This window comes from Oryx dammah, unplaced genomic scaffold, assembly GCF_014754425.2.
Source record: "Oryx dammah isolate SB20612 unplaced genomic scaffold, SCBI_Odam_1.1 HiC_scaffold_15, whole genome shotgun sequence".
NCBI classification, from domain to species: Eukaryota; Metazoa; Chordata; class Mammalia; order Artiodactyla; family Bovidae; genus Oryx; species Oryx dammah.
Window position 1 is genome coordinate 27,058,973 of NW_024070199.1, and position 13,611 is coordinate 27,072,583.

The following is a 13,611-nucleotide window of genomic DNA, read 5'->3' on the forward strand; positions in this document are numbered from 1 at the left end:
TTCAGTTCCGTTCAGTCGCTCAGTTGTGTCCGACTCTTTGCGACCCCATGAATTGCAGCACGCCAGGCCTCCCTGTCCATCACCAACTCCCGGAGGTCCCTCAGACTCACGTCTATTGAGTTGGTGATGCCATCCAGCCATCTCATCCTCTGTCGTCCCCTTCTCCTCCTGCCCCCAATCCCTCCCAGCATCAGTCTTTTCCAATGAGTCATACTCCTTACCCCACCACAAAATGGCTAAGGTTGACTGAGATCTTATTAATAGTATGTACCAGACACACTCCTGTAAGCATCTGGCGTATATAATTTTTTTTTTAATTTATTCATGTATATTTGATTTAAAATGTTGTTAGCTTATGCTGTACAGCAAAAGCTGATGTATGGCTATACATATGTACATTATTTTTCATGTTCTTTTCCATTACAGTTTATCACAGGATACTGAATATAGTTCCGTGTGCTCCGCAGTAGGACCTCGTTTATCCATCCTATGTGTAATAGTTTGCATCTGCTAATCTCAAACTCCCAATCTGTCCCTCCCCCATGTCTTCTCCCCCTTGGCAAGCACAAAGTCTGTTCTCTATGTCTGTGGGTCTGTTTCTTTCCAATACAGCTTTACAATAAGAAGGAAGAAAGATGCTACTTTGGGGAAGAGAAATGTGTAGAATAGGAACATGGTTGTGAAAGAGGAAGAAGTAGCTGAAGGCGCATTCCTGCTGCTTTAGGTGGGAAGAAACCAGTTAGCAGCTCAGTCAAGCAGGTGGTGAAACACATGGCATATATAATCTTTATTGCTCCCCCAAACGCTAGGAGGCAGGTCCGTTCTTACCATCTTTATTCCAAAGAGAAGGACAATGGAGGTGGGAAACCTGAGGTGACTTGCCCAAGGCCACCCAGCTACTAAGTGCTGCTGGGAAGTGAACATACCATGTGATTACGGAGCCCAGGCCCTTAGCATCAAGCACCGGTGCTAGTTTGAGGGCGGATGTGAGGGTCTAACCACATAACATGTGGAAAAGATCTGCTAACTGTAATATGCTAAGCAAATGGGAGAAGAAGCCCCTGTTGTTGCCATTATTCTTTTCACACTTAGTTTCGGACACAGGAGAGAGACAAATCCATGAGGGATGGGGCGCCCGACCAGAGAGAGAGAACAGGGGGTGTGTGGCCTTGCCAGCAGTCTGCAGCTTTGTGTCCTAACTGCAGTGGCAGAGCCCCCATGAGTGCGTGCATGCTCAGTCACGCAGTCGTGTTAGACTCTGCAAAGAGCCCACCAGGCTCCTCTGTCCATGGAATTCTCCAGGTGGGTGAATACTGGAGTGGGTTACCATTTCCTTCTCCAGGGGATCTTCTCCACCCAAGGATAGAACCCCCATCTCCTGCGTCTCCTGCACAGGCAGGCAAATTCTTTATGACTGAGCCACCAGGGAAGCCCAGAGCCCCCATACCCACCTCTCAATGCTCATACCTCTATGGTCAGACTGCAGACACACCAAATGCTCTCTGTGTCCCCACAAATGGCACAGGAATAGTTGTCTTGATTTTAAAGGCTAGAGCATGGCACAAGGGGATGGGGCTGAGTTTGGACCTGGAAGAACCATGCTCCAAGATGAATCTGCCATTGAGCAGCCACGTGGGCCTCGGTGAGTCACTTGATGACCCCGAGCTTCATCTGCCAGTTGGGATGACGACAGCCATAGCTGTTTCACAGGACTGCTTGTAAAGGGACCTTTGCATGTGAAAGGTCATTGTTCCTTTACGCTGTGCTTTGTATCTAGAAATGGCTGGAAGGGGAGTCCAGGTCACTGCCCAGGGGTTTGCCAGGGGTTTCTAGCAATGGGCAAAGGGCAAGGTGCCTAAACTGGCCAATGACTACACCCCTGTTCCCCCGGTAATCTGACTTTGGGATCTACAACTCCATATTGATCTCCAGTCTAGAGTGATTGGAGACCAGAAGCCAATCAGCCCCAATAAAGTCTTGATGAATTCAAAATGAGCCAGTTTGCTCCTGGTGAGTTTCTTCGGCCAAATCAGGAAAATGGAGGCTGCCCAGATCAACCAAAACCAAATCATTCCACCCCTGTTCATCAGACACCTTCACCTTCCCCACCAACCAGACTCTGAAGCCCCCAGCCCTCACTAACACTCGCTGCCACCACCCACCGCCCTCACTGTGGGAGCCACCCAGCACTGGCAAAAGAAGGAGCATCAATAATTTTTTCCAAAGGAGCTTGTGTCTAGAGAAACCAATATTTAACATCCCCATTTACATTGAAAGCGTGGTTCTGATTATGAGATGGTAATGAGGGGATTAGCCAGAGTAGAGAGCGCCCCTGCCTGCCGCCCCCCCAACTTTCCCTCCATTACCCTGCGTGGTGGGCTTATTCCTAGAGAAGGAGGTATGGGGGAGGGTGCAGGGCACGCCCCCTGGGAGAACATCAGAGACGCCAGAGCAGGGCAGGGGTCCTCCAAGACCCCATCTGAGAGCCCCTTATTCACGTCTGGAATCAATTAGCCTCAGAAAGGAAGATGGGTGAGACCAAGACCCCCCCGACTCTGAGAGTCCCTCTATCTTTTCCCCTAGACTTGCTTAAGGCCCTCAGCTCTCTGATTCTTTCCGGTTCAGATGGGCAAGTTCCTTACGTCATCCTTTGTCTCTGAAGTAGAGGACTGAAATTATCAAGTCTGTTGGGAGAACTTTTGTTTGGCTTCTGACTTCTCTGGCTTAACCTCAAACCTGGCCTGTCTCCCCTAAATCCCCTCCTTCTCAGGAAGGGCATCCTTGTTCCTCCTCATGCCAGACCCTGCCTTTTAACCAGCCGGCAGTTTATCTCCGACTCTTCCTGTGGAGCTCGGGGTGGGGGACGGAGAGAACCCAAGGGGGTCACCCATCCTGAGGCCCCGTTTGTTGGTGGACAATTGCGCTCAGACTGGATAATTCGGTGTGTGATTGTGGTCACGCCCCCCCTTTTGTGCCCCTTTCAGAGCCAATCTCCCAGACCCAGATGGGTTAATCCATAATGCAGACGAGCAAGTAATTGGCTGTCAGCCCAGCCCCCTGCACCCCCTCCCCTATTAGTGCCACTGCCCTAATGAAGCCCAGCTTGGAGAGCCCCCTTCTCAATGAGGCGCCAGCCCCAACCTGACCAGGCACACATGTGTCTCCGCTGCTCTGCCTGAAGCCTGGCTCCCTTTAGGGACCCTCAGCCCAGCCTCCCCGGGGTAACCCAGCTGCCAGGGCTGCAGCGGCCTGGGAGGAGGGCTGTGATGGATGGGAGGGAGTTAGTTAATAGAGCCCCCAAACACATGAGCCCTGTCCCCACACCGACCCTCCCCCCCACACATACACTTCTGCAGCTTCCTCTGACAGCTGCCCTGGCCTTCTGAAATAGCCCTATGGAATATTCCCCGCTTCCGTCTCCCTCTAAGCTGCGCTGAAAAGCTGATTTTTTGGACACTGGCAAGAGTCATTGCTGCCCACCCCATCCCCAACCTCTGCCAACCTAAGTCCCCGTGTGGGTCCTGGGCAAAGACAGTTCAAGACTGTTAAAAGATGAGCTTGACTCAGCTAACGTTGGCATCTTATCGAGGTATTTTCTCTTCCTTAATTCCTTAAATCTCTGTTTTTCAGTTCTACTTCTCTTCTTACCCTGGGCTGCCCTTGTGGCTCAGCTGGTAAAGAATCGGCCTGCAATGCGGGACACCTACGTTCGATCCTTGGGTCAGGAAGATCCCCTGGAGAAGGGAAAGGCTACCCATTCCAGTATTCTGGCCTGGAGAATTCCAAGAGGTTGCAAAGAGTCGGAGACGACTGAGCGACTTTCACCTCACTTCACTTCTCTTCCTACCCACTTCCCAACCAATTCTTTAGTTAGAGCCTGAGCTAGAACACAGCCCCAAAGATGAGGCATACGTCTACGGGCCAGAGCCCTTCTCTCTGTTGGAGCCGCCTGTCTTGGCCTCGGCATCCCATGAGGTGGTGGTGTTGTTTTCGTAATATCACATTTATTTATTTTGGGCTGTGCTGGGTCTTCATTGCTGCTGGCGGGCTTTCTCTAGTTGTGGTGCACGGGCTTCTCACTGCAGTGGCTTCTCCTGCGCGGAGCACAGGCTCTAGTGCGTGCCGGCTCAGGAATTGTGGTGCATGGGCTCAGTAGTTGACACTCGCAGGATTCAGAGCGCAGGCTCATTGGGTGTGGCGCATAGGCTCAGTTGCTCTGCAGCATTTGAGATCTTCCCAGGCGAGGAATCGAACGGGTGTCCCTTGCATTACAAGGCAGATTCTTAACCACTGGCCCACCAGGGAAACCCCTCCCATCAGATTTTGAGCTCCCTGTTGCGGGAAGGATTCAAGCCATGCCTGGATGAGCAGAAAGGTTTAGGGAGGATCTTTGCAAAGGGACCTACCATTCTCTGACTCCCTGCACTTGCTTCCTGTTCCCACATCTCTCTTCCCTCCAATAGAAAGAGCTGTGGGTTTGCTGAGCCTTTCTCCAAACCAGTGCAGGTAAGAAGAGATTGGCCCCTGCCTGGGTTTGGGCACTAAACCCTTTAAAATGACAATTTTATGGGACTTCTCTGGTGGTTCCAGTGGCTAAGACTCCACACTCCTAAGGCAGGGCCGCAGGTTCAATCCCCAGTCAGGGAACTAAGATCCAACACGCTGTGTGGGTGTGACCAAAAAATAAAGATTTTAAAAAATGACAATTTCAGGCCTGCCCTGATGGCTCAGTGGTAAAGAATCTGCCTGCCAATGCAAGAGACACGAGTTCAATCCCTGATCTGGGAAGATCCCACATGCCTCAGAGCAACTAAGCCGGCAAGCTGAAACTACCAAGCCCACATGTTGCAGCTAATATAGCCCAGGCTCTGCAGCTAGAGAAGCCACCGCAATGAGAGCCTGGAGCACCACAACTAGAGAGTAGCTCCCGCTTGCTGTAACGAGAGAAACACCTGTGCAGCGAGGAATACTCGGCACAGCCAAAGATAAAAATAATAAATAAAATTATATAAAAATAACTTTAAAATGACAATTTCATATTTTCTATTATTAACAAAATATTTTTTTCAAAATATTTTTAAATGAAACAAAGATCAAAAATTGCATGTGTTCCCTCATTCCCAGCCAACCATTGTTTATAGTTTGGTTTAGTTTTCTTTCCATTTTTTTCATATGCATAGAAATCACTCAACACAACTAAAATATTTACTGAATGTCTTCTGTGCACCAGGCTCAGGGCTTACAGTTTTTCTACCTGGATTATAACTCCAGACCTATTTTTCCTTCTCCTCCTTAAATGCCAGGATTATTGCTCTGGAATAAGTGAACCGTCTTGTGAGGGAGTATTTGGAAATTCACACATTTAGAGATGGGGGTCTCACCACCTGTCAAGGCTGGAATCCATAAAGGGCTCCAAAGTCACAGCGGGTCGTCCCTTTATGATGAAGACCTTGGAGAGGAAAATAAGACCCCCATGCTGGTAGTGCAGGCTCAAGGGGGTGGAGGGAAGAGACCCTGAGGAAAGTCTAGCTCCATTTCTGATTGGATGGGTTAACGACACTGAGTAGTGAAATATCATTCAGAGACTGCTTCTAGGAAATGTTGAATATTTATAAGCGTTGCAATCAGGACTAGGAGGTAAGGCTTTAAAAATGAACAGGCAGCAGGATGGGGGGTAGGGAAGATGGAAGGAGAGAGAGAGATGGAAGAAAAGCCATGGTAAAGGAGAGGACACAGAAGGAAGACTAGAGTCCTCTGATTTGTCAGAACGGTGACTTCTCTGCATGTGTAAATGGGGAATGAGGCCACAATAACGATGGCTTTTCCATGGCTTTACCGTGGAAGCTGAGAAAGATCTTGGAGTCATCTTCATTCCAAGAAATTGAGCTTCAGGATATGTCGGTGAAACAGAGGCTCTTCTGGTGTAGGAAGCCAAAAATCAATGGAGAGCAGTGGCAGGTAGGAGTCCAGGGCAGAGGGACCCCCGAAGACACTGGAAATCAGTCTGTTATTCGCAATGAATACGAAGAAATCTATGAACACAGGTAGCAACCCAAGAAACACAGAGACTAAAGGCCCAGTGATGTGAAGTGGAAAGCCTTTCTCCAGTATTTAACGCAAAAGCATTTCCCTCTGAATGTAAATCATTAGAGGCCAGGGAATAGTCTTCTTTAATTGAAAAACGAGACTCCCTCTCTTGGAGGCAGGGGATCTGAAGATCTTAATTGGTCTCTTTCTTTGTGCATTTTATGCTCACGTAGACACACACACCCGCAGAGGGACAGCAGGATAGGAAGAAGCAGAGAGAGAGACAGAGAAACGTTGATTCTGGGAAATTAAGACAGATAGTGATAAAGAACATAGTCCATTTCTGACTTCCCTGAAACTGCAAAAGTTCCAGGAATTATAGAAATGTGCAAACACAAAGAACAGCACGTTTAAGACCGATAGATACCAGGGACTAAAGGATTTCAGAACTAAAAACAGAATGGTAGAAAAAGATCTGGAAGTCTTAGTGGATTATACTTCGTGACGTGATTGTAGAGGTCATTCTGTTACTAGAATTATGAATTATACATAAGCACGTGGGGGTAGGGAACAGGGAAGTCTTCCTTCACTATGCTCAGATGCAGGTCTTTCACAGAGAGGTGGTGTACCAATCACACAGGTCTAGGAACAGCCTGAGTTTAAAATCTGGATCCTCCATTTAGTAGCCACCTAAGTAACTTTGGGCAAGTTACTTAACTGAATCAGTGCCTACATCTCCCTGTCTGTAAAATGAGGGTAACGACAGAACCTATTTATTGAGTTAATAGGAGAATTATACGAATAAAGCACCTAGAACAGACCTGGCAATTGTAAGTTCACAATAAATGCCATGCTACACATTATGTTAGGCACCGAGGTTTCAAGGATGAGTAAGATGTAGCTCCAGCTCTCGAAGGGGACATTGGAGTTCAGGGGGAAGACAGTTATGTCAGCAAATAATTAAAACATCACATGTTCAGTTAGACAGTAGGGGAATAAACCAAGTGGTCTGGGAGAGTCAGGGAGGGCTTTACTAATTTTAGGTGATGGAAGCTGGATTGCCAGATGAAAGGAGTCCTGCCAGCAAAGAACAGAGGGGAGATGGCTTTTTAGGAAGAGGAAATGAGAATGGCGAGAGCTAAGGCACAGAAGTAGAGACAGCACCACCTATGAAAGGAAAAAGGCTGCTTGGTGGTGGGATGTAGATGGCCAGAGGTATGGAGTGAGGGGAGGTTTAACAGAGAAGATCAGGAAACAGCAGACATTATCTGAACTATGGCAACACTTGTTGCCCCTTCCTCTAGGGATTATAATTTTAAAGTAGATGACTGACACGATCAGATTTAAACATCAGAGATAAGCACATAGCTCAGTGTCTGGCATTTGGCAGTTGCTTACTAAATGGGGGTTGAACAAATATATGACGACTCCCCGAAGCAGCAGTGTAGGTGATGGACTCCCAGTAGGAGACTGAACACAGAGTTACTTTGCAGTAGTGAAAGATGGTGAGAACCTGGACTAAGGCAGTGGCCGTGGAGATGGGCAGGAGGCACAGAGCTGGTGAAGTAGCGCAGAGACTCACTGGACGAGCATGCTCAGGATTAGCACTTAAGGAGGGGGATATAAGCAGGTTAGAAAGGGGGCTTCCATGGTGACTCAGCAGTAAAGAAAATGCCTGCCAAGCAGGATACACGGGTCCGATCCTTGAGTCAGGAAGATTCCCTGGAGGACGGCATGGCAACCCATTCCAGTATCCTTGCCTGGAGAATCCCATGGACAGAAGAGCCTGGCGGGCTGCAGTGCATAGGTTCGCACAGAGTCGGAAACAACAGAAGAGACTTAGCATGCGTGCAAGAACATCTGCTAGACAGATGAGTGAAGAGAACCACTCAGGAAACATTAGCGACTGTTAGCTATTATTCACCTCTATACTTCCACTTCTAAGAATTTAGCTTACAGATACACATATCTGCAAATATATATATATGTTGTTTCTTTGTAGCATTGTTTATACAAAAAATTGAGAAGCAACCCAAATCTCCATAAATAGGGATCTGAATACAAGCATATGATAAATTTATGCAATGACCAATATTTTGCAGTTATTAAAGTAAAAAAGATGGAGACTATATATATATATACTGATGTGAAAGGATACCCTACATGGTAAGCTAAAAATAACGGGCTGCAAAACAGAACAAATAATATGATCATATTTATGTTCTATATATATGCTTTTTAAAATCTGGGGACTTCCCTGATGGTCCAGTGACTAAGACCGCATTCTCAATGCCCAGGGGCCCAGGTTCAATCCCTGGTCAGGGAACTAGATCCCACATACCACAGCTAACAGTTTGCATGCTGCAGCTAAAGATCCCACCTGAGGCAGGAAAGATTGGAGATTCAGGGTTCCACATTTAAGACCCAGTACAGCCAAAGAAATAAATATTTAAAAAGTAAAATAAAATCTGAAAGGATACACAAGAAGCAATCTGTGGTTGCTACTGCTACTGCTAAGTTGCTTCAGTCGTGTCCGACTCTGTGCGACCCCACAGATGGCTGTCCACCAGGCTCCCCCATCCCTGGGATTCTCCAGGCAAGAACGCTGGAGTGGGCTGCCATTTCCTTCTCCAATGCATGCAACTGAAAAGTGAAAGTGAAGATGCTCAGTCTTGCCCGACTCTTAGCGACCCCGTGGACTGCAGCCTACCAGGCTCCTCCGTCCATGGGATTTTCCAGGCAAGAGTACTGGAGTGGGTTGCCATAAAGAAGGATAAGAATGGTGTGAGCACTTTCTTCACCTTATACTCTTTTATTCTGCCTGAATGTTTTTGCAGGAGCATGTACTGTGTGCGCGCGCGCGCGCGCGTGTGTGTGTGTGTGTGTGTGTGTGTGTGTGTGCGCGTGCGCGCTCAGTCACTCAGTTGTGTCCGGCTCTGTGGCTCCATGGACTGTACCCTGCTAGGCTCCTCCATCCATTGGATTCTCCAGACAAGAATACTGGAGTGGGTTCCCATTTCCTTCTCCAGGGGAACCTCCTGACCCAAGGGTTGGACTCATACCTCTTGCCTCTCCTGCATGGGCAGGCAGACTGTTTACCACTGCACCACCTGGGAAGCCCCACGAGCATGTATTAAGCTTACAATAACAAAACAATATTTTAAACTCTATTCAAATCTCTTATGATTATACAGTGGAAGTGACAAACAGATTCAAGGGATTGGATCTGATAGACAGAGTGCCTGAAGAACTATGGACAGAGGTTCCTGACATTGTACAGGAGGCAGTGATCAAGGCCATCCCCAAGAAAAACAGATGAAAAGAGGCAAAATGGTTGTTTGAAGAGGTCTTACAAATAGCTGAGAAAAGAAAAAAAGTTAAAGGCAAAGGAGAAAAGGAAACATAATACCCATTTGAATGCAGAGTTCCAAAGAATAGTAAGGAAAGATAAGAAAGCCGTCCTCAGTGATCAATGCAAAGAAATAGAGGAAAACAATAGAATGGAAAAGACTAGAGATCTCTTCAAGAAAATTAAAGATACCAAGGCAACATTTCATGCAAAGATGGGCACAATAAAGGACAGAAATTGTATGGATTTAACAGGAGCAGAAGCTATTAAGAGGTGGCAAGAATATACAGAACTATACAAAAAAGATCTTTGTGACCCAGATAACCATGATGGTGTGATCACTCACCTAGAGCCAGACGTCCTGGAATTCAAAGTCAAGTGGGCCTTAGGAAACATCACTATGAACAAAGCTAGTGGAGGTGATGGAATTCCAGTTGAGCTATTTCAAATCCTAACAGATGATGTTATGAAAGTGCTGCACTCAATATGCCAACAAATTTGGAAAACTCAGCAGTGGCCACAGGACTGGAAAAGGTCAGTTTTCTTTCCAATCACAAAGAAAGGCAATGCCAAAGAATGCTCAAACTACTGCACAATTGCACTCATCATCTCACACGCTAGCAAAGTAATGCTCAAAATTCTCCAAGCCAGGCTTCAACAGTATGTGAACCGTGAATTTCCAGATGTTCAAGCTGGATTTAGAAAAGCCAGAGGAACCAGAGATCAAATTGCCAACATCTGTTGGATCATCGGAAAAGAGAGTTCCAGAAAAAAATCTACTTCTGCTTTATTGACCATGCCAAAGCCTTTGACTGTGTGGACCACAACAAACTGTGGAAAATTCTGAAAGAGTTGGGAATACCAGACTACCTGATCTGCCTCCTGAGGAATCTGTATGCAGGTCAAGACGCAACAGTTAGAACGGGACATAGAACAACAGACTGGTTCCAAATTGAGAAAGGAGTATGTCAAGGCTGTATATTGTCATACTGCTGATTTAACTTATATGCAGAGTACATTATTTGAAATGCCAGGCTGGATGAAGCACAAGCTGGAATCAAGATTGCCAGGAGAAATATCAATAACCTCAGATATGCAGATGACACCACCCTTATGGCAGAAAGTGAAGAACTAAAGAGCCTCTTGATGAAAGTGAAAGAGGAGAGTGAAAAGTTTGGCTTAAAGCTCAACATTCAGAAAACTAAGATCATGGCATCTGGTCCCATCACTTCATGACAAATAGATGGGGAAACAATGGAAACAGTGAGAGACTTTATTTTGGGGGGCTCCAAAATCACTGGAGATAGTGACTGCAGCCATGAAATTAAAAGACTCTTGCTGCTTAAAAGAAAAGCTATGACCAACCTAGACAGCATATTAAAAAGCAAACACATTACTTTGCTGACAAAGGTCCATCTAGTCAAAGCTATGGTTTTTCCAGTAGTCATGTATGGATGTGAGAGTTGGACTATAAAGAAAGCTGAGCGCCGAAGAATTGATCCTTTTGAACTGTGGTGTTGGAGAAGACTCTTGAGAGTCCCTTGGACTCCAAGGAGATCCAACCAGTCAATCCTAAAGGAAATCAGTCCTGAATATTCGTTGGAAGGACTGATGCTGAAGCTGAAACTCCAATACTTTGGCCACCTGATGTGAAGAGCTGACTCATTTGAAAAGACCCTGATGCTGGAAAAGATTGAAGGCGGGAGGAGAAGGGGATGACAGAGGATAAGATAATTGGATGGCATCACTGACTCTGTGAACAGCGATGAGTTTGAGCAAGCTCCGGGAATTGGTGATAGACATGGAAGCCTGGCACGTGGCCGTCCATGGGGATGCAAAGAGCTGGATGCAACTGGGCGACTCAACTGATATTTTAAAGTAGCAAAATAGGGTCCCTGGGAGAGTATCAGGAATAATAGAGTGGGGAAAGTGAAAGTGTTAGTTGCTCAGTTGCGTCCGACTCTTTGTGACCCCATGGACTGTAACCTGCCATACTCCTCTGTCCATGGGGTTTCCCAGGCAAGAATACTGGAGTGGGTTACTATTGGAAGAAAAAACAGAAAAAAAAGGTGTACTAGGTTAAATTTCAGAATGTGACCTTATTTGGAAATAGGACATTGCAATGGTTAAGAAGAGGTCACAGTGGGTTGGGTTGGGCTCTAATCTAGTGACTGGTGTCCTGAGACATACACACGCAGGCAAGAATGCCATGTGAAGAAAAAGGAACGGGTTGGAGTGATGCATAGCGAACTGCAGAATGCCGACGACTACCTGCAACTATCAGAGCCAGAGGAAACAAGAAAGATCTTCCTAAGAGCCTTCAGAAAGAGCACAGCCCTTGAGCTCAGGCTTGCAGCCTGCAAAAGAGAATAAATTTGTGTTGCTGTAGTCTACCTGGGGCTTCCTAGGTGGCTCAGACATCTGGTAAAGAATCTGCCTGCAATGCAGGAGACCCAGGTTCAGTCCCTAGGTCAGGAAGGTCCCCTGGAGAAGGGAATGGCTACCCACTCCAGTATTCTGGCCTGGAGAATCCCATGGACAGAGAATCCTGGTGGGCTACAGTCCATGGGGTAGCAAATAGTCGGAAGTGACTTTTAGTTTCACGAGTGCACCCAGTTTGTGGTTTCCTGTTACACCAGCCCTAGAAAAATGAGAGAGAGAAGGGGTGAGGGGAGAGAAGGAGAATGAGAATGAATGGGAGGCAGAGAGAGAAGGTTAGTGGGCTCTGAAGGGGCAGTTGTTATGAGGACTAACTAAACAAATATTTGTTTATTGGATTTAGTCACTAAACAAATATTATGGAGTGCTTGCTCTGTACCAAGCTTAATAACAGGAACCGGGAAAGCTCTTGTTCTCCCTAGCCTTTGTTTCACCTGCACTGGGATGTGGACATTTCTACCCGGTTGCCTCCAGATTTCCAGACCTGGTGGTATGTGTTGCATAGTAAACTCCCTTCAGGCTCCTCCTGGGGGTGGGGGTGGGGGCGGGGGCGCTCTAGGACAGGGGCCCTGCCCTATTATCTCAGCAGCTCCAGGGGCTGAGCCAACAGACCCTAGCTCCTGCCGGGGGAAGGCTCCTGCTGTCTGCTTTCCAGCCGGGGGCCTGTTCTTTGCTCTCTGATCCCCCCTCCTGTTTGGCCCTCTGGCCCCTGCCAGCTGGGTCACTGCCCCCCTGGCATCACTGCTCTGAAGCCAGCAAGCCTGCTGGGCCATTCACAGGCATAGCCTGGTAGGGGTGGGGGACAGATGTTCGACCCTTGTCCCCCCTCCCCTAACCAAAACACACACACATGCTCAATGTATATCAGTGCCCCGGGAAGGGATCCAGGCAGAGAGAGTGCTGGGGGGCTACAGGCTCTGGGGGGATGTAAATGGACTGGGCGTGTGTGTGTGTGTGTGTGTGTGTGTGTGAGAGAGAGAGAGAGTACTAGAGAGAGGGAGGCAGGGGCAGTAATCAGTGTGAGAGAGGCAGTTACATGCCAGCAGCTTATCCACGACCAGCTGGCATTCAGGCTTTGAACCTCCAAGAAGCTTCCCATGCAGCCCCCAGCTCTGTCGCTGAAAACCCCCAGCTACATTCTCTGGCCTCATGTGATGGCACGAGGCCAAGGAAGTTGGCCTGGGGTAGCTGTTCTCTCCAAAGACACTCACGGCCACGCCCATGCACCCCTGCTCCAGACACGCATTTCTTCCCACCAGATGCCATAACCCATCAGAGGAAACTTACCCTCTCTCTCCATAGTCTCTGCTCTCCCCACCCTCCCTGCCTCTTGCCACTCACTCTTCTTTTTGCCAACTTTTGGAGTGCTTTAGATGCTGTCCCAGTGCCCATGTGTTATAGGTTAGGAAACAGAGACAGATGCAGTGAGTTACCTACTCTAAGAAAGAGGTAGAAGCCAGAGTCGTATTGGTTGTGTGTCGGGTGAGGTGGTGGGGCGCAGGCAGTGAGGAGATAGAGAAAAGGCAAACTCCTTCCAGAACTGCCTGTGGGAAAAGCTGGACTTGAAAAGGCACAGGGCAGAGACTTGGCTGGTGGTCAAGTGGTTAGGACTCTGAGCTCCCACTGCAGGGGCCAAGGTTCACTCTGATGGTCAGGGAACTATGATCCAATGTACCATGAAGGGTGGCCAAAAAAGAAAAGGAAGGAAAAAATGGTGCAAGGCTACTGTCAAGCCTGTCCATCTGACCTTAAGAAACATAGGCTGGGCTTTTTCTGCCCAGCCTCTGCCCCACCCT